Source organism: Salmo salar, chromosome 01 (genome assembly GCF_965601325.2).
Source record: "Salmo salar chromosome 01, fSalSal1, whole genome shotgun sequence".
Taxonomy (NCBI): Eukaryota; Metazoa; Chordata; class Actinopteri; order Salmoniformes; family Salmonidae; genus Salmo; species Salmo salar.
The window spans coordinates 79,684,604-79,703,940 of record NC_138291.1 but is presented as its reverse complement, the minus strand read 5'-3'; positions in this window follow the sequence as shown (position 1 = coordinate 79,703,940).

Genomic DNA, 19,337 nt, shown 5'->3' with positions numbered 1-19,337 from the left:
ATTATCCCCTGTGTATCTATACCTGTGTTCTCTGTCTGTTTGTTGCCAGTTCGTCTTGTTCGTTCAAGCTTTCCAGTGGTTTTCCTGTCAACGCCTATCATTTCCCAGCCCCTCTTTGCTAGTCCTTCCAGTTTTGACCTTTGCCTGTCCTGACCCTGCCCACCTGACCTCTCTACCTGAGCCTGCCTGCCGTCCTGTACCTTTGCTCCACCTCTGGATTACTGAACCCTGCTTGTCCCTAACCCTGAGTCCACCTGCCGTCCTGCCTGTTTGGCCCTGTCCGGGGGTTTCATCGGATGGGGCCACAGTGTCTCCTGACCCCTCCTGTCTCAGCCTCCAGTATTTATGCTGCAGTAGTTTATACGTCGGGGGGCTAGGGACAGTCTGTTACATCTGGAGTATTTCTCTTGTCTTATCTGGTGTCCTGTGTGAATTTAAATATGCTCTCTCTAATTCTCTTCTTTCTTTCTCTCTCTCTCTCTCTCTCTCTCTCTCTCTCTCTCTCTCTCTCTCTCTCTCTCTCTCTCTCTCAGGACCTGAGCCCTCAGGACTACCTGGCATGATGACTCCTTGCTGTCCCCAGACCACCTGGCCGTGCTGCTGCTCCAGTTTCAACTGTTCTGCCTGCGGCTATGGAACCCTGACCTGTTCACCGGACATGCTACCTGTCCCAGACCTGCTGGAACCCTGACCTGTTCACCAGATGTGCTACCTGTCCCAGACCTGCTTTCCCAGACCTGCTGGAACCCTGACCTGTTCACCAGACGTACTACCTGTCCCAGACCTGCTGTTTTCAACTCTCTAGAGACAGCAGGAGCGGTAGAGATACTCTCAAAGATCGGCTATGAAAAAGCCAACTGACACTTACTCTTGAGTTGCTGACTTGTTGCACCCTCGACAACTACTATTATTATTATTATTTGACCCTGCTGGTCATTTATGAACATTTGAACATCTTGGCCATGTGCTGTTATAATCTCCACCCGGCACAGCCAGAAGAGGACTGGCCACCCCTCATAGCCTGGTTCATCTCTAGGTTTCTTCTGAGGTTTTGGCCTTTCTAGGGAGTTTTTCCTAGCCACCGTGCTTCTACACCTGCATTGCTTGCTGTTTGGGGTTTTAGGCTGGGTTTCTGTACAGCACTTTGAGATATCAGCTGATGTAAGAAGGGCTATACAAATAAATTTGATTTTATTTTATTTACCCTTGATTTTCGACCCCTGCCTGCCTTGACCTGTCTTTGCCTGCCCCTGTTTGCTACAATAAACAGTGTTACTTCGACAGTCTGCATCTGGGTCTTCCCTTGATTCCTGATAGTATGAACTGGCCATGACTGACCCAGCAGACTTGGACCAGCTCCACTACGCCATCTCCTCCCAAGGTGCCACCGTTGGTAGGCACGAGGAGTTGCTTCGCAGCATGATGGAGGGGTTCCAGGTCACTGCCGATTGTCTCAACCAAGCATTGGACATGTTGCGGGAGCAAGTCCGTGGGTAGCCTACTAGGCAGCCGACCACGATGGTAACCTCCCAGCCCCTCTGTAACCCAGCTGGTAGCAGCGCTGTCACCCTGGTTTCCCGGGAACCCTGCTTACCTCCCCCAGAGCGATATGATGGAAATTCCAGAACCTGCCGGGCCTTTCTCTCCCAGTGCTCCCTCATTTTCAAGCTGCAGCCTTCTTTGTTCCCCTCGGACCTCTCGAAGATGGCGTATATTATTATGCTGATGTCCGTGAGGGCACTTGCTCGAGCCACGGCGGTTTGGGAGCAACAATCTGCCGTCTGCCTCAGTCTGGAGGTATTCGTGGCGGAGGTGAGAAAGGTGTTTGAGGCTCCAGTGTCCTGGAGAGAGGCTGCCCGGAAGTTACTTCAACTTCGGCAGGATACCCTCAGTGTGGCAGACTATGTGGTGGAGTTCCGCATGCTAGCAGCAAAGGGTACCTGGAACCCGGAGGCACTGTTCGACACGCTCCTGCATGGATTATCGGAGGCGGTAAAGGATGAGCTGGCAGCCCAAGAACGACCGACGGATCCCGACTCACTCATCGCTTTAACCGTCCGGATCGATGGTTGGCTACGGGAACGTAGGAGGGAGAAAAGGTTCGATTGCGGTCCCAAACGCTCACTCGGGGATCTCACCTTGCAGCTGATAAACTCCAGAAGTCCCCAGCGTCTACGTCCCCGAAAGTATCCGTGCTTTCTTCGAGTCCCTCCAAGAGCCTCCAGAGACTGCCGATTCACCCCGAGCCGATGCAGCAGGGCTGGGCTGTCTCCAGCCGAACGCGTACACATACTTGAGACCCAGAGTTGTCTGTATTGCGGAACTGACGGTCAATTTGTGTCTACTTGTCCCTTCAAGAGAGGTAGCTCATTCGTTGGAGTGAGTACACTGGTGGATCTGAAAAATAATTGTTCTTCTCCCCTTACTCGCCCTCCTCTATATGCCACCCTGCTGTGGGGCGACCAGTCCAAGTCTCTCCAGGTACTCATTGACTCGGGGGCTGATGTGAGTCTCATGGACGTTAACCTGGAGTCCGAGCTGGGCATCCCCACTCAACTACTCTCCATTCCCATGGGTGTTAGAACGCTGGACGGGCGCTCTATAGGCTGGGTCACCCACCAGAACACCCGTCAGCCTACGAGTGTCGGGGAAACCACAGCGAGGCTATCCAATTCCTGCTGGTTGAGTCTCTGCAGGTTCCTGTGGTATTGGGATTCTCTTGGCTCCAGCGACACAATCCCTCCATTGCCTGGGCTACTGGTGCCATTCGTGGGCTGGAGCCCATCCTGCCATACTCATTGCCTGACGTCAGCTCTGCCTGCCCCGGGACGTCTTCCTGTGGGCTTGGAAATTGCCCAGGACCTCTCTGCCAGCTCCAAAGAGTAGCAGGACCTCCGGGAGGGGTTCAGTAAGGCCCGGGCCACTTCGCTTCTGCAGCACCCACCGGTATCCAAGAAGGTCAAATCTGAGGCACTAGCACGTCGCTATAGGGCCGTGGCTACACCCCCGGAAGCCGAGACCTGTCCCCCCCCCCACTCCAAGATCATTAGCCCCTCTGCTGTTCGTCCTCTGTTGCCCTGTACCTTCCGTATTTTATCCTACCTTTCTGTGTCTAGAGTCAAAACCATGTCTGACTGCCCTTTCTGTTTCTATGCCCATCCCTCCCCCCGTGTCATCAAGGGCCAGCCAGCGTACACGGTGAGACGCCTCCTGAGGGTTCAACCGCGGGGCAGGGGTTTCCAGTACCTGGTAGACTGGGAGGGTTATGACCCGGAGGTGAGGTGCTGGGTTCCTGCTAAAGACATCTTGGATCCGGCCCTTATCGCCGAGTTTCACCACCGGCACCCCAGTCCACCAGGTGGAACGCCAGATGGCGTCCCTAGAGGGGGGGTACTGTCACGCCCTGATCTGTTTCACCTGTCCTTGTGTTTGTCTCCCCCCCCTCCAGGTGTCGCTCATCTTCCCTATTTTCCACTGTGTATTTATACCTGTATTCTCTGTCTGTTTGTTGCCAGTTCGTCTTGTTCATTCAAGCTTATCAACGTTTTTCCTGTCATTTCCTATCGTTTCCCAGGCCCTCTTTGCTAGTCCTCCCGGTTTTTACCTTTGCCTGTCCTGACCCTTTACCCGCCCGCCTGACCTCTCTGCCTGACCCTGAGTCTGCCTGCCATTCTGTACTTTTGCCTTACCCTGGATTTTCCTCTACCTGCCTTGACCTGTCTTTGCCTGCCCCTGTTTGCTACAATAAACAGTGTTACTTCGACAGTCTGCATCTGGGTCTTACCTTGATTCCTGATACCTGTCTCTGCCAGGCAGGGTGAATTCACTGCTGCTGTGTGTTTTCATGTGTCGCCCTGCACTGTTTTGCATCATTGAACATTTCTTCTGGATATCTGCCTGCTTCCTGACCCACTTTCTCTCCTTTGTATTTTCAATATTTAGATCAAGATATATGAAGGCAGATGAAATGTGGCGTCGGTGGAGTGAATCGCGTTTGAGGGAATATATCAATATCACATAAAGGTTTGAATTATGAATGTCTTTATTTAAGATGTCCATGGGGCGAGTTTCTCCTTATAAAAGGTATAGGCTAAGTGAAATGGGATTCTGTCCTCCAAGTTCTTATTCTAGTACATGTTGAATAGCATCAGTGTCACTTATCCACAGGGCTCAAGGCTCACCTGGCAATCTTCATTAAAGATATATAGTCCTTGGCAAGGTTACTGTACATGTCGGTTGTTTGCTCTAGGACGCTCACAAGACTTGTCTGAAAGTTGCCCGGTAAAAGTAAAAAAAAACTGAATGGAATAATATACGGAAGTACTTAGTGCCAAAAAAAAAGGGGTTGAATATGGATATCATTTATTTGACAATCTGATCTTTCTTATATCTCTCAGATATAAGAAAGACACTTCAAAACATTAATTCTTTACTCTGTTTTGCCATGTATGAATATGTTATTCAATTAGTTTTTATGGAATATTAGCAGTAAGGCCAAATTCAATGTTTCATCAAATATTTATTTTTCATATCTGTTTTTATACTTACAGGCGTCCTACAATTCTAAATCACATAGCTAAATGATCCTCCGTATGACCATCTTAAAACAATCCAATATGTTAGCTTAGTAGAAACCCAACCCCAGGCCCTTTGACCTTAGGGGGTCCTCATTAAAATACCGTAGATCACTTCATTATTCCCTTTTTGCTTACAAGGCTCTACTACAATAGCTTCTGAAATACTTTACTTCGCTTTTAAAATATAAAAACATGAGATAACGAACCCGTTCACAAGGTTGGATAAGTCTTGAGGTTCCTCAGGTCTCTACCAAACTAAGTAAATACGCTTTTAGTTTTAAAGCACCTCATTTCTGGAACCAACTACAAAATACATTACAATTGGATGTCATGTTGCCGCTCTGGGAATTTAAATATTGATTGAGGACCTTCTTATTGAGGAATGTCATTGTTTTTCTTGAATATTTGTGTTACGCTGTATTTTACATGTATTTTTATTTTATATTGTATTTTACATGTATTTTTATTTTATATTGTATTAGATTTTTTTATTTGACTTGTATATGCAGGGCTCCCTTGTGAAAGAGACCCTGGTCTTAATGGTGACTGCCTGCTTAAATGAAGGTAAAATAAAAGTCACAGTACTATATAGTACAAAGGATGGCAAACCCCCACGTACCATCTTTGTTATAGTACAGAGAATGGCAAAACAGAAATCGGCCCTGGCATTTCTAACACATCAGACCATTTTTTTCCTTGAAGCCCCCTTTATTAGACAAATAATGATGATTTTGCACAAAAAAAAACCAAGTTAGACAGGCCCACTGTGCTAAAAATGGACCAACCCATCTGGCTTTTCTGGCCAGTCTGCCCCTATGTACTATCTTCGTTATAGTACAGAGCATGACAAAAGCCCTATGTGCCAGCTGTACTGTCACCTTGCACTGTGTTGCTTGTGTAGTTAATCTCAGGTGTTAATCATGGCATACCATATGCAGACATCCAGACAGCAACATTCATTATCACAACCCCCCCCCCCCCCCCCCCACACTAGAAAGGAGTCTGAGGAACACGCCATAGCTGGCCACTGTCATTTGTTCAGTTTGCACTGACAGGCCGCTGCAATAAAGTGTCTGTGACATCTGGTCTGGGTGCCAGCGGTAGGCCCGACTTGCCTAATGAACTAACATGCTCATGTTGGCACTACCAAACACACCATTTATTAGCAAGCCTGGCTAGAACACACACGGGGTGCACTCTCAGCCTGAGTGGCAGCCAGGGTCGCAGTGCTGCGGACTTTGTCATGTGTTTTCTGTATGTTCGCTGCTGTTTGGTTTTAAAATGGGTTTTAAACCAGGACAATATAGTTGATATTTTGTTAACAATATAGTTGGGTTTTATCAGTGAGCTAAGAGGTCATGCCTACGGGATTTGAACAAGGATATCAGTTTCAACAATAATCATACATACATACATACTGTATAACAAAAAGGACTGTTCCTTGCAAAATAAACATACAGAGGCAAATTCTGTTGGATTAAAAGGGATTTTAATGTAAATACATTAGCAAATTAGCTGCATTATAACGTTTGACCTTTTGTGTTGATGTCTTAAAATTAAAAAATGGCACAGGACACTTTCAACTGCATAGTTTACTTACAAACCTCATTACAATCCTGCATGTCAGCATTTGAGTGAAAGCAAAACACATTTCCTGTTTGTCCTTTGTACCGTCTGTTTCCTTGTTCAGACACAGTAGAATCAAAGCAGAGGAAAGACTTAATACACAAACAGCATGTATACTTCACTGCCTGAAGTGAGGGGAAATGGAAAGAAAGAAATTTCACAGACATCTGAGGTCGAACTACAGTTAAGTAAAAATCTAGTTCTGCATGCCTGTAATACATTTTGGGGGGCTTTTGTGGAGAAAATAAAATTATACAGAATGCTTTAGAAACAGAGAAAATAACTGAAATGTATAAATAGGACATACAAATAGACTCATCACTTCTTTTTGAATGGATTCTGAGTCTACAGGATATACAATACATGACAGATGACACTATTATCCTTAGTTTGTTTCAACAAGATAGTGTGCTTCCGCACTGTTAGCTTTAAAGGTATCTGTCGAGCATCATGGCTGGTACGCCTGCAGTCACTGCCATATTCCCTTTGACCGTATCTCTCTACAACCCCTGGCTACTCTCTGTCAATGTGGGTTTGACATCATGGGTGCAGTCAGCCTGTGGGTGAGGGGCTTTGGGGCAGTGGGGCTGTGCTTTCCCCTAGGTAACACATCATGTCTGTAGTAATGATCTGCTCTCTGGGATGGAAAAGGTGGGAGAGGTGATACTGGTGCAACTGCAGTATGATTACTATGGTGAAACCCAGGTGAACTGGGAAAACCTCTTCTTTTGCTTCAAGGGAAGAGTATAAGTTCTGCTAAACTTTTCAGCATTAAAAAAAGTCATATTGTATCAAATGCAAATCCAATCAAATCTACTATATAAGCATCAAACAGACTACATGCATTATATAGTCTATGCATTCACCTGGCCAGGTTGACTTGGACAGAGAAGATGCTACACATCCACAGAACCATCCGCATATCTGAAAAAACAGGCAAGAGACAAAGTTTGACAATCTTCTTGATGGTGTTATTGTAGACTTTGGATCAGGTAGAGGAAACATCGCCTGGTGGCTATTCTTTGTGATTTGAATTTGAAACAGCCATTCATGAGCTACTGAGTAAGTACACTCTTATAAAAAAAAAGGTGTTATCTGGAACCTAAAAGGGTTATTCGGCTGTCCCCATAGGAGAACCTTTTTTGGTTTCAGGTAGAACACTTTTGGTTCCAGGTAGAACCATTTTGAAAATAGTTTTACCTGCAAAAAAAGGGTTCTACCTGGAACCAAAAAGGGTTCTCCTATGGGGACAGCTGAAAAACCATTTTTTTCCTTGAAAAAAATAGGAAAGTTGTGGTTGATGAGCAATGGCTCACTGACGGCTCGGTCTAGTCTAGACATGATCGGCTATGAAAAGCCAACTGACATTTACTCCTGAGGTGCTGACCTGTTGCACCCTCTACAACCACTGTGATTATTATTATTTGACCCTGCTGGTCATGTATGAACATTTGAACATCTTGGCCATGTTCTGTTATAATCTCCACCCGGCACAGCCAGAAGAGGACTGGCCACCCCTCACAGCCTGGTTCCTCTCTAGGTTTCTTCCTAGGTTCTGGCCTTTCTAGGGAGTTTTTCCTAACCACCGTGCTTCTACACCTGCATTGCTTGCCATTTAGGGTTTTAGAATGAGTTTCTGTACAGCACTTTGTGACATCAGCTGATGTAAGAAGGGCTTCATAAATAAATGTGATTGATAAGAAACGTCCTTGTGTTCTGAGCTGTGCAGACACCATCCTTGACATGCAATCGACCCAGATGCCAAGCTAATTTGTGAACTGGCAGGACTGGGGGGCTGTACACCCCAATAGGTGCAACAACAGTAATTTAGTTGTCTTTCTCTATCTGTGAAATAATCAGGGAAAACAAACAATAATGGAAAATGAAATCTTTTCATGCATGGATAAGGCACTCAACTGTAAACTCAACAAATTGTGTTGCTTATTAACTTGTGTGAGTGAATCTTTTCCCTGGTAATACACCTAGATCTGCTCCAACTAATCTCCCTCTGCATACCAATATTTCGATTTCTAGAGTGGAGAACATTCATGAGTATTTATATAAAATAAGTGGTGTCTGCAGTATTACTATGGTATATATACTGTACTGCTTTTTAACATAATCATGCACAATATAACATAGGGTTACTCCTTTTATTGTCAATGGTTAGTATTGGATTGAAAGCCTTGTAAGCATATTAATTCCTTCACAAATACCCAGGTTTACTCTGTCAAGCCAAGTGCATTGTGTCATGTTTGGCTAGTCGAACGTCAAACTCTTCATTGAGACAATGCTGAAACACCAATCTATGGGCGAGTCAGTGCCACATTTTAATTTGTGCCAAAATCAAAATGAAAGAAATGTTATCTTGCATATTCAGCAGGCTATGGTATGAAATAGGCTTTTAGAAGTGGCGTCTTAATTTGACAATTTATGGTTAATTCCGTCTTTGGCGTGCTTAACAATGCACCTTAACAATGCACCTATCACTCCTATCTGTGGAACAGCTTGTTGCATTGTGGCCTGTGACGACCCTCCCACTGTCTGCCGTATTCTCTCTTTGTTCTTGTTTCCTTATTAGGATGCCGGTGGGCGGAGTTGGAAGGGTCGTCAGCTAAGTGGGAAGCACCTGGGCCCGGGTGTGTCCCAGGATAAATAGACCTCTTCCACAGTCATTGGGGGAACTCTCTCCATGCAGACACTTTGTTGATTTTGGTTGTGTAGTTTTGTGGCTTTTTGGTTATTTGCGTTGGCACCTTTCAACACCCTGCATTATTACATTCAGGTATGCAAAACACTCACTTACACTACTGATTACACACGCCATTGTTAATTGTTTAGTTACTTTAGTTAATAAATATATATTTTGATACTCCTTGTCTCCACGTTGTCTCCCTTTTGTTGCGAACTCAGAGCCGGTTCGTAACAAGTGGGGGCTCGTCCGGGATCTTGAACTTGTGTTTGGGAGAAAACGTGGAGGTATGTTAAATTGAGGTGCTTTGTTTGAGTTTGGTGCTCAGTATTGGTTGCCTTTGTTTGGTTTGTGTGCTGTGTTGGAGAGAATACATTGGTTAGTTTCCAGGCCCCTGCCTAGCCTGGAAACGCTTGTTCTACTTGCTGTTGGGACGTTGGTCTGAGGAGGTGAGTACAATCAGCTGTGTACCTTGGTGGGAGATTTGGATAGGGTAGTGAAACTTACTACCCGGAGCTATAACCTTTTTCCCCTGATAGGCTTAGCGACGTGTTTCATTTTGGAATATGTTGGGCATTGTTAATGTTTGTTATTTTTGTGTGGTGTCTGTGGACTGAGCAGTTGTCTCGGGGGCACATCCGTGGCTTGGTGGAATCTACCAGCGTGCTGGGGGGTTACTTCCTTGCCAGCGGGCTACAGTGCCTAATTACCCACCGCAAATCTGCATGAAGACTAGGGTTGAGTTATTGTAGGTTTTGGGGAAGCTCCATATCTCTTTTCTGTGGTGCCCGGTGTGATTGCATTTTCTCTTGTTGTGGTCTGGTGTGCTCAGCATGAACTGTTGGCGTGACTATGAACCGTTGGCGTGACTATGAACCGTTGGCGTGACTATGAACCGTTGGCGTGACTATGAACCGTTGGCGTGACTATGAACCGTTGGCGTGACTATGAACCGTTGGCGTGACTATGAACCGTTGGCGTGACTATGAACCGTTGGGAGATGTTTGTAGCTGATGTGGTCTCTTGTGTGCCCTGTTCCTGAGTGTTATGTGACTGACCATTGTTTGGTTTTGTCATGTTCTAACTTTCCTGTCTGTTCCCTCCTGGTCTTGTGTTCTTCTTTCCTCTTAAACGTTGCTTCCTGTGCGCAAAGGTTGCTGAGGTCTGGGGAGAAGGAGGTTGGCTGGGGCAAGTGGAAGGTGAACATGTAACCCCTCATCAATTTGGACCGCAGAGGGCTTGTGTCAATTTGGGCCGCAGAGGGCTTGTGTCAATTTGGGCCGCAGAGGGCTTGTGTCAATTTGGGCCGCAGAGGGCTTGTGTCAATTTGGGCCGCAGAGGGCTTGTGTCAATTTGGGCCGCAGAGGGCTTGTGTCAATTTGGGCCGCAGAGGGCGGTACGTTGTTCGGGGCCCTTGTTGGTCCCCGGTTTTATGGGGGGGTGTGTGACGACCCTCCCACTGTCTGCCGTATTCTCTCTTTGTTCTTGTTTCCTTATTAGGATGCCGGTGGGCGGAGTTGGAAGGGTCGTCAGCTAAGTGGGAAGCACCTGGGCCCGGGTGTGTCCCAGGATAAATAGACCTCTTCCACAGTCATTGGGGGAACTCTCTCCATGCAGACACTTTGTTGATTTTGGTTGTGTAGTTTTGTGGCTTTTTGGTTATTTGCTTTGGCACCTTTCAACACCCTGCATTATTACATTCAGGTATGCAAAACACTCACTTACACTACTGATTACACACGCCATTGTTAATTATTTAGTTACTTTAGTTAATAAATATATATTTTGATACTCCTTGTCTCCACGTTGTCTCCCTTTTGTTGCGAACTCGGAGCCGGTTCGTAACAGGCCATAGACATATAATCTATAGAAAGGTTTTGGAACCTCTAACCCTGGCACTGACCCTGGCACTGAATCTAAGGATTATGTCTATGGTTGTTTGCAGCTGTCGGTTTATTTAGCAAATTTCAAAATACAATCGCTCAAACGTACTGTTTGGAAAGCCAATGCTGTCATTACTAAATGTGTAATGTCATAGGTATTTTAACATTGCAGTTTTTTACACACAAAATAAACCTTGATTCATAGAATATTTAATCAGTCGTCTTCCTCAAATGAAGGGATGACACAATCTTTCCAAAATGACCCCGTTAACTCCTCCAGCTACATATGTATGTAGTATAGGGCTCTGGTGAATCAAATTGCATAGGACCACGTTACAATTATTCAACATGGGTCCATTTAACATAGTAGTAATGAAATAGAGTTTTGCTCAGCTGTCATTTTTCTACAAAGAAAGAGTAATCTGAGAAGCCTTGAAGCACTTCGGTCTTTAACAATTGCTTACATCACATCTAACAGAACAATGACTAATGCAATTCTCTTTGGGAATCCAGCTCTGGTAATGACTCACTGGTAATCTGTATGTGGGAAGGTTCTAATCAATGGACCATACTTTAAGACATGTACACCAACATTCAAAGCAGGCTTGGGGATTTGAGCTCTTGGCTTGTGTCAAGCTGGCGACACGCTTGTTATGAAAATGGATCTGAGAGTGTTTTTGGCAAAGGCTTAATGAATGGCACTGGCAGACGTCTTTTAGCCCAGCAACAGAAATCAGTCCTAGTCATAACGGCAAATAAACAGCCCGCCATGCAAATCTGGTCTGGAGGCCTCCTAACGGGATGCACCTGCTGAGAGCCAAGTGCCTCATCTACAGGGAGAAGATGGCTTTCAAAGTCAAGGGCGAAGAGGACAGCTGTTCATAGAAAATAATGAATCATGAAAAATAATACTTTTTGGGGAATTATTCAAAAGTCTTTGAAAGTAGGCCTATTGTCCTTCAGCAGTTGTCCTTAAGCAATTTTTTTGATGTTACAAGAGTGTGGAACAATAGGAACTAAATCCCTCTCTTCAGGCTTAATGTAACGGTTTCAAAAGCTTTTCAAAATCAACAAAGAAGCCCCAACAGATGAATCAGTAGCCTTTTTCTGAACCCTGAATATGAATTTAAAGGCAATGTTCCCGCGTTCTCAGACTGCATTCGCGGTACACGCTGCATATGTCAGCTCAATTGCTATAGTGCTGAACTTCTGCGATACGGATTGAAGTGAGCCCTCTGATGTACCTATTCAACCCCTAATTGCTTGGAGACACCTAACTGCTGTGAAATAAACAGTATTTTATTTGTGTTGTAAAGATATTTTGTAGTTCACATGGTTTTCACATTTTGGATTGCAGCACAAATAGAAGTTATGGTTCAGAAATCTTCAATGGATCAACTTAACCCTTCTTCCTCATGGCTTCCCACAAACTCACACATGTGAGGAGAGCAGAGAGCTACCACTTAAATAAGCACTGGCTTGCTCTCTGAATGGCTTATAGAGTTAATTAACAAAAGGATGTGCCCCTTCTTTGTCAACCCAACCCCTATAGTTTTTGTAGAGTTTTAAAAAAAGGTATTGAGGACAAAATGTATTAATTTTACAGCAGGTGTGCAAGAAAGATTCCAAATACTTACCATGCTCATTTGCACAAAGCTAATTTATGGTGGTGCCCAGCTCTTCTGGTAGGTTAAGGCACTGCACAGTCCCTTGGGAAGAGTTTACTGTGTGCTCTATACTGAGAGTTCAGAGCCTAAAACAGGAAAGAAAACAGAATACACAATATGTAAATGGAAATACAAAAGGAAACAGAGAGAGGAGGAAGGGACATACCTAAAGAAATGTGGGAAACATACAGTGCTCAAGGCTATTGTAAACGCAGCTATTTGAGATGGATCTGCGACTCCAGAAAAACGGTATTCACTTATGAATGTAGCCAACCAAAGGCACAATTAATGGACCATAGTGGCACCCTCCTCTTCCTTGGGAGCTGCTACAGTTCCTCATCAGCTAATTGTGCTGTTGTTATCCTCCTGAATTCAATTTCAGAATCAGCAAGATACTTCTCTGGAACTGTGCTGTTCAACTAGAATCCTTTTAACACTCAATGAGGTGTGAATATTTTCTATACAAAACACTTTGATATCTTACATCTGTTTTACTGGAATCTGAGATGGATCACAGCTATCTTTTGAATTTAGCATCATACTGCAGATAATAAAGGCTGGATCTTAACTTATAGCTAGACATTTACAGCACAGTTTAAATGAGTTATGTTTGTTTATGGACTGTTTAAATGAAGAGAGTGTGTTTTCTGTGCCATGTTGGCCCACAACCACATTATCTTGGCCAGAAAAAAGGCAATTGTAAGTAATCCATTAAACAGGTTCTGTACCAGTTATATGTGTAGCCACTTTCATTGACTACCATGACACTCCACAGAGAAGACAAATTAGATGCTCAGGAAATAGTTTTTCAAAGTTTGGCTGTGACCAGGCTTTACCAGAAGCGTGACTGCAAGATGGCAATCTTTCCACCTCTGTGACACTGATTTGAAAGCCCTGTGTACAGTACTGTACCTGTCTGGTCAAACGTATGTCCTATCCCACTTTAGGATCAATACATTCACAGCTTACAGGGAGTACAGACATACACTACCACTCAAATGTTAGGACGTACCTACTCATTCCAGGATTGTTCTTTCTTTGTACTATTTTCTACATTGTAGAATAATAGTGAAGACTCAAACTATGAAATAACCAGTGGTGTAAAGTACTTAAGTAAAAATACTTTAAATTACTACTTAAGTATATTTTCGTTGTATCTCTACTTTACTATTTATATTTTTGACAACTTTTACTTCACTACATTCCTAAATAAAATAATGTACTTTTTACTCCATACATTTTCCCTGACACACAAAAGTACTCTTTACATTTCGAATGCTTAGCAGGACAGGAGCATTGTCCAATTCACACACTTATCAAGAGAACATCCCTGGTCATCCCTAATGCTTCTGATCTGGTGGACTCACTGAACACAAATTCTTTGTTTGTAAATGATGTCTGAGAGTTGGGGTGTGCCCCTTGCTTTCCGTAAATTAAAAAAACAAGAAAATCGTGCCGTCTGGTTTGCATAATATAAGGAATGTGAAATGATTTATACTTTTGCTATGGATACTTAAGTATATTTTTGAAATTACATTTAATTTTGATACTTAAGTATATTTCAAACCAAATACTTTTAGACTTTTACTCAAGTAGTATTTTCCTGGGTGACTTTCACTTTTACTTGAGTCATTTTCTATTAAGGTATCTTAACTTTTACTCAAGTATGACAATTGGGTAGTTTTTCCACCACTGGATATAACACATGGAATCATGTGGTAACCAAAAAAGTGTTCAACAAATCAAAATATATTTTAAATTTGAGATTCTTCAAAGTAGCCACCCATTGCCTTGATGACAGCTTTGCACACTCTTGACATTCTCTCAACCAGCTTCATGCTGTAGTCACCTGGAATGGTGTGCCTTGTTAAAAGTACATTTGTGGAATTTCTTTCCTTCTTAATGCGTTTGAGCCAATCATTTGTGTTGTAGGAGTGGTATACAGAAGATAGTTATATTTGGTAAAAGACCAAGTCCACATTATTTCATGAACAGCTCAAATAAGCAAAGAGAAACGACAGACCATCATTACTTTAAGACATGCTCAGTCAATGCGGAAGATTTCAAGAATTTGAATGTTTCTTCAAGTAAAGTCACAAAAACCATCAAGCTCTATGATGAAACTGGGCTCTTATGAGGACCGCCACAGAAAATGAAGAGTTACGTCTGCTGCAGAGGATAGGTTTAGTAGAGTTACCAGCCTCAGAAATTGCAGCCCAAATAAATGCTTCACAGAGTTCAAGTAACAAACACATCTCAACATCAACTGTTCAAAGAGAACTGCGTGAATCAGGCCTTCATGGTAGAATTTCTGCAAAGAAACCACTACTAAAGGACACCAATAAGAAGAAGAAACTTGCTTGGGCCAAGAAACATGAGCAATGGACATTAGACCGATGGAAATGTGTCCTTTGGTCTGATGAGTCCAAATTTGTGTTCCAACCACCATGTCTTTGTGAGAAGCAGAGTAGGTGAACAGATGATCTCTGCCTGTATGGTTCCCACCGTGAAGCATGGAGGAAGAGGTGGGATGGTGTGGAGGTGCTTTGCTGATGACGCTGTCTGTGATTTATTTAGAATTCATGGCACACTTAACCAGCATGGCAACCACAGCATTCTGCAGCGATACGCCATCCTATCTGGTTTGCGCTTAGTGGGACTATCATTTGATTTTCAACAGGACAATGACCCAACACACCTCCAGGATGTGTAAGGGCTATTTGACCAAGAAGGAGAGTGATGGAGTGCTGCATCAGATGACCTGGCCTCCACAATCACCCGACCTCAACCCAATTGAGATGGTTTGGAATGAGTTGGACTGCAGAGTGAAGGAAAAGCAGCCAACAAGTGCTCAGCATATGTGGAAACTCCTTCAAGACTGTTGGAAAGGCATTCTAGGTGAAGCTGGTTAAGAGAATGCCAAGAGTGTGCACAGCTGTCATCAAGGCAAAGGGTGGCTACTTTGAAGAATCTCAAATGTTAAATACATTTTGATTTGTTTAACACTTTTTTGGTTACTTCATGATTCCATATGTGTTATTTCATAGTTTTGATGTCTTCACTATTATTCTACAATGTAGAAAATAGTAAAAATAAAGAAAAACCCTTGAATGAGTAGGTATGTCCAAACTTTTGACTGGTACTGTAGTATACTTTGAATGTCCAACTCAGGGTTAAATGTTGCCATTAGTAAACTATAGTTTGAGTCAAGTAATCTGATTCCATAGATGACAATCCATCTCTCTGTCTGTTACCTGTTACATTGTTTATTAATACGGACTGACATTTCAATTGAAATCAATGTGTTGAAAGATAATAGAGAGACTGGAGACCAAGGGTTTATTAATCAAAAAGGTAAAATTCATCTTCTTACATTTCATTTATTCCATAATGATGAGAACTGATGTATGAGGATTTAAGGTAATCTAATCACTTAATACGTAATTCCTTATATGATCCTACACCAAGCGTATGCCCCCTAGCTACTGCAACATGCTTTAACAAAGTCCATGTAAGAGTAAATTATTCATGATCCTTCACACCTGCAGAGCACCTGAAGTAATACGCATTTAAACCAAATACATGTTACATATTGAAGGATCTGTTTTTCAGAGTTGAAGCCATAGCACCAGCTGGGTCACAGCTTAAAAATCAGCTCTGCAAATGAGATCTCCAGTATTGGCAAGTGCTTTTGCAATCAATACATCGAGGATGGTTTGCAGGAGGTTTATCTAATATCTAGTTCAGAAGTAAATTAACTATCTATTTAATGTCACGTCTTTATCAAGATCAGCCTGCCGACTATGCCATGCTTCAGAAAGACATTAACGGCAGGAAGCATCTGAGCTGGCCAGTGGCCATTATCACTGCATCTCTGTGTATCTGTATTGTAATAAAGATCCCAGCTTAGCCCTTAAGGTATTTACGATTAGCACATTTCTACTTAATGTTATTTGTATAACTTCAGGTAAGACATATAATAGGATCGTACTCCAGGAAGTTATGGAAAGTGTTAGGAGTGTAATGTGAGCCACCAGATGCCAATAAATCCACCGGCATGTTGAGACTGATTTAATCATTTAAAGGGCCAGTCAGCGGTTGAAACAATAACAAAGAGTACAACTGGCTACTGTTTCTGTAAAAAAAAACTGACCATCCATGATATCAAAATTATAGTTTTAACCATGTTTTACTTTGTTTACAAACATTGGAGTACAACAAGCTTATATTTTGTGTTCTGATGGGGTACGACAGAGGAACTAAGCTCCTGAGGCTAATATATAAGTTATCTTTGAGAATCAATGGGTACAAAAATGTTTAAAAAAATGTAGCAACTGCAGATTGCCCCTTTAAGGGAAATGTGTTGATAGTGACGCCACTAATGAGGAAATAAATGGTAAACAGAAAGTAGTTTACCGATATTAATGCAGCTGTTTTAGGATAGATAATAACTCTATCCCAGCTATTTTAGGGTAGAGATGCCTACATCTCTATCAATGTTTGTTGTCTAATATAGTTTGAAGGACCCTGTGTTAAAAATAGGGAACTAGTTAGGCTACCACAAACAAGTAACCTCATACAGTAGATCTTCCACAAATAATATGCTTAATTAAGTGTTCTCTAACTAGATATTACTATTTTACTTTACCATTAGATTTGCCTTGCTAATACTGCTGCATATTTTTTAAATGAACTTTTAATTACCCATATGTTATAAGCATTGCAGTAGAAGGGCACAATTCCATTAGAGCAAAGATACTCCCAAAAGACTGACATTCATGTGTGTAATTAATATGAATATTCTATCCAACAAGACTGCATCCTTCAGCACAGATTTTAGCTTCGAGCAAACCCCATGTATCTGCTGCTACGTTGTTCTGATAAGTAGATTATTAATTGTATTGTGTTAACAGACTCCAGCATACAGTTGTTTTATTTGCTGTATTTGAAACCAAGGCTGTTATGGAGGGGTATTCTGTACATTTGAAAGAAAGGAAAATTGTTTTCTCAGTTCATTTTCTCCATTGTCAAGGGAATTCTATGGTTTGTAGCAAAATAAACTACAAATGTCCAACAGCAAGCCATTCCTGTGTTTTATAAGTATTATTTGCTGTATTACAGTAACATATCTATGCTATGCCATGTGTTTATTCAAATTATAAAATGGTGTTGCTAAAAATGAACATTGTCTTTGAGGTGTCATTGCTATTTCAAAAGCAAGCATATGTATAGTAACGTTTATGGTAGCTGTACATTTGTTTTTTATGTTAATGTCATTTTTTAATGTGCTGGGTGGAGCAGTGCGTATATTTCTCTACATTTCCAAAGGTACACAATGCATTGAACAAATACATTAAGGTGAAAATACTTGCAAAGCATTGAGCACATAACAACAAGCACGTACACAATCTGCTTTCCCCTCACATAATAGACAGATGGACCAATCCCCTTCCAAGGAACAACAAGCTAGCTTTAGTATTCAGCACCGCTTTCATTGCACTATTGGAAATGTATGTACATATTAATTGCTTTCTCCTTTTGATGTGGTGAAGTAGCACTACCCAGAATTCAATATCATGGTAGAATTTATCCTTTTAAAAAATCAGAGCGGCAACACAGAAGTTTCAGGTCTCTCAGGGCTGCTCTATGTCTTACTGTTGAATCTAGAGACATCTATCAGCTTCCCTCAGGCAAAGTGGGGACTGAAATAGGATGCTTGCCAAACAACTTCAAAGCTCTTTATCATGGTAAACTGCCAGATTACAATGTGTGTTATTCATAACTGAGGGGGGCTAAATTAAATAGTGTAGTAAAAGAGAAATATTGATTGTGATTGGTTGAGGCAAGAAGATACAAAATAATAAATAGTTAAATGATAGTTTAGAAATGAATTCATGGATGAGGAATTAATAAATGTACCTCTCACACGCCCCTTATCGAACAGTTCACACAATATGTTACACCTGTTGGGGGAAAACAATGTGATTAAGACTGAACAAACCATTTCAAATAGTATCAAATATGAAGAAAAAAATTGTCAGACTATGGAAAATACCAATTATCTTAACTACTTCATGATCGCATGCGATGCAACATTATGGACTCTACACAGGATGAGAAGCCTAAAGTATGTTACTGTCAAAAAAGTAAACCAATTCAGGGTAGGACAAAAGCCATAGGAATATGACAATTTAATTTCAGAACAACTATTTGGTCGTTTTGTTTTCTGGTTATATAGCTAAAGTTTAGCTGGCAAGACATTCATTTTAGTTTTAGTGTCTTTAATTGATTGCTGTTAATTTTTTAATTTTGATGAGTCATTTTTTAAGTCTCTAGTTATCATGAATTAGTGGTTTTAGAGTGTCTCTTATTTGGGGGTTAGGAGGGACAGGTTTACTTTTTTAAGTGTAAGTAACTTTTTTAAATCATTTATAAATTGGCAAACGCAAAATTCGAGTTATTATTAGGGTTACCTGCTTAAGGTTTAGTCATCCTTTGAGTCCCGCGATCTACTGTCTTAATAAGCCTTCAGTCTTCATGTCTACGAGTCACAAAACAGAATTCAGATCTCTAAACGGCCATCAGCGGAGGTGATATATAAAAGCACTGGAAATTACAGCAGCTTTCTAAGGTTGAATAAGAAAAATGGAAAAGAGAAAGACAGCAGAGACACTGATGGGTTGCTGATAAAAGACACAGCAATCTAAGTCCATCCCATTCATTCACTCAGTGATGGCATAAGAGTGTGAATGTCTACAATATGCACATTCTGTTTGTCGAGAACTGTATACGAGCCAAGTTCAAAAGCTTGAAGGCATTTAGACAATATTATGGTAGTATAGGGGGACTTTCTTACCTCTTTTATCGCCATATCATTCTCAGAGACATGCTA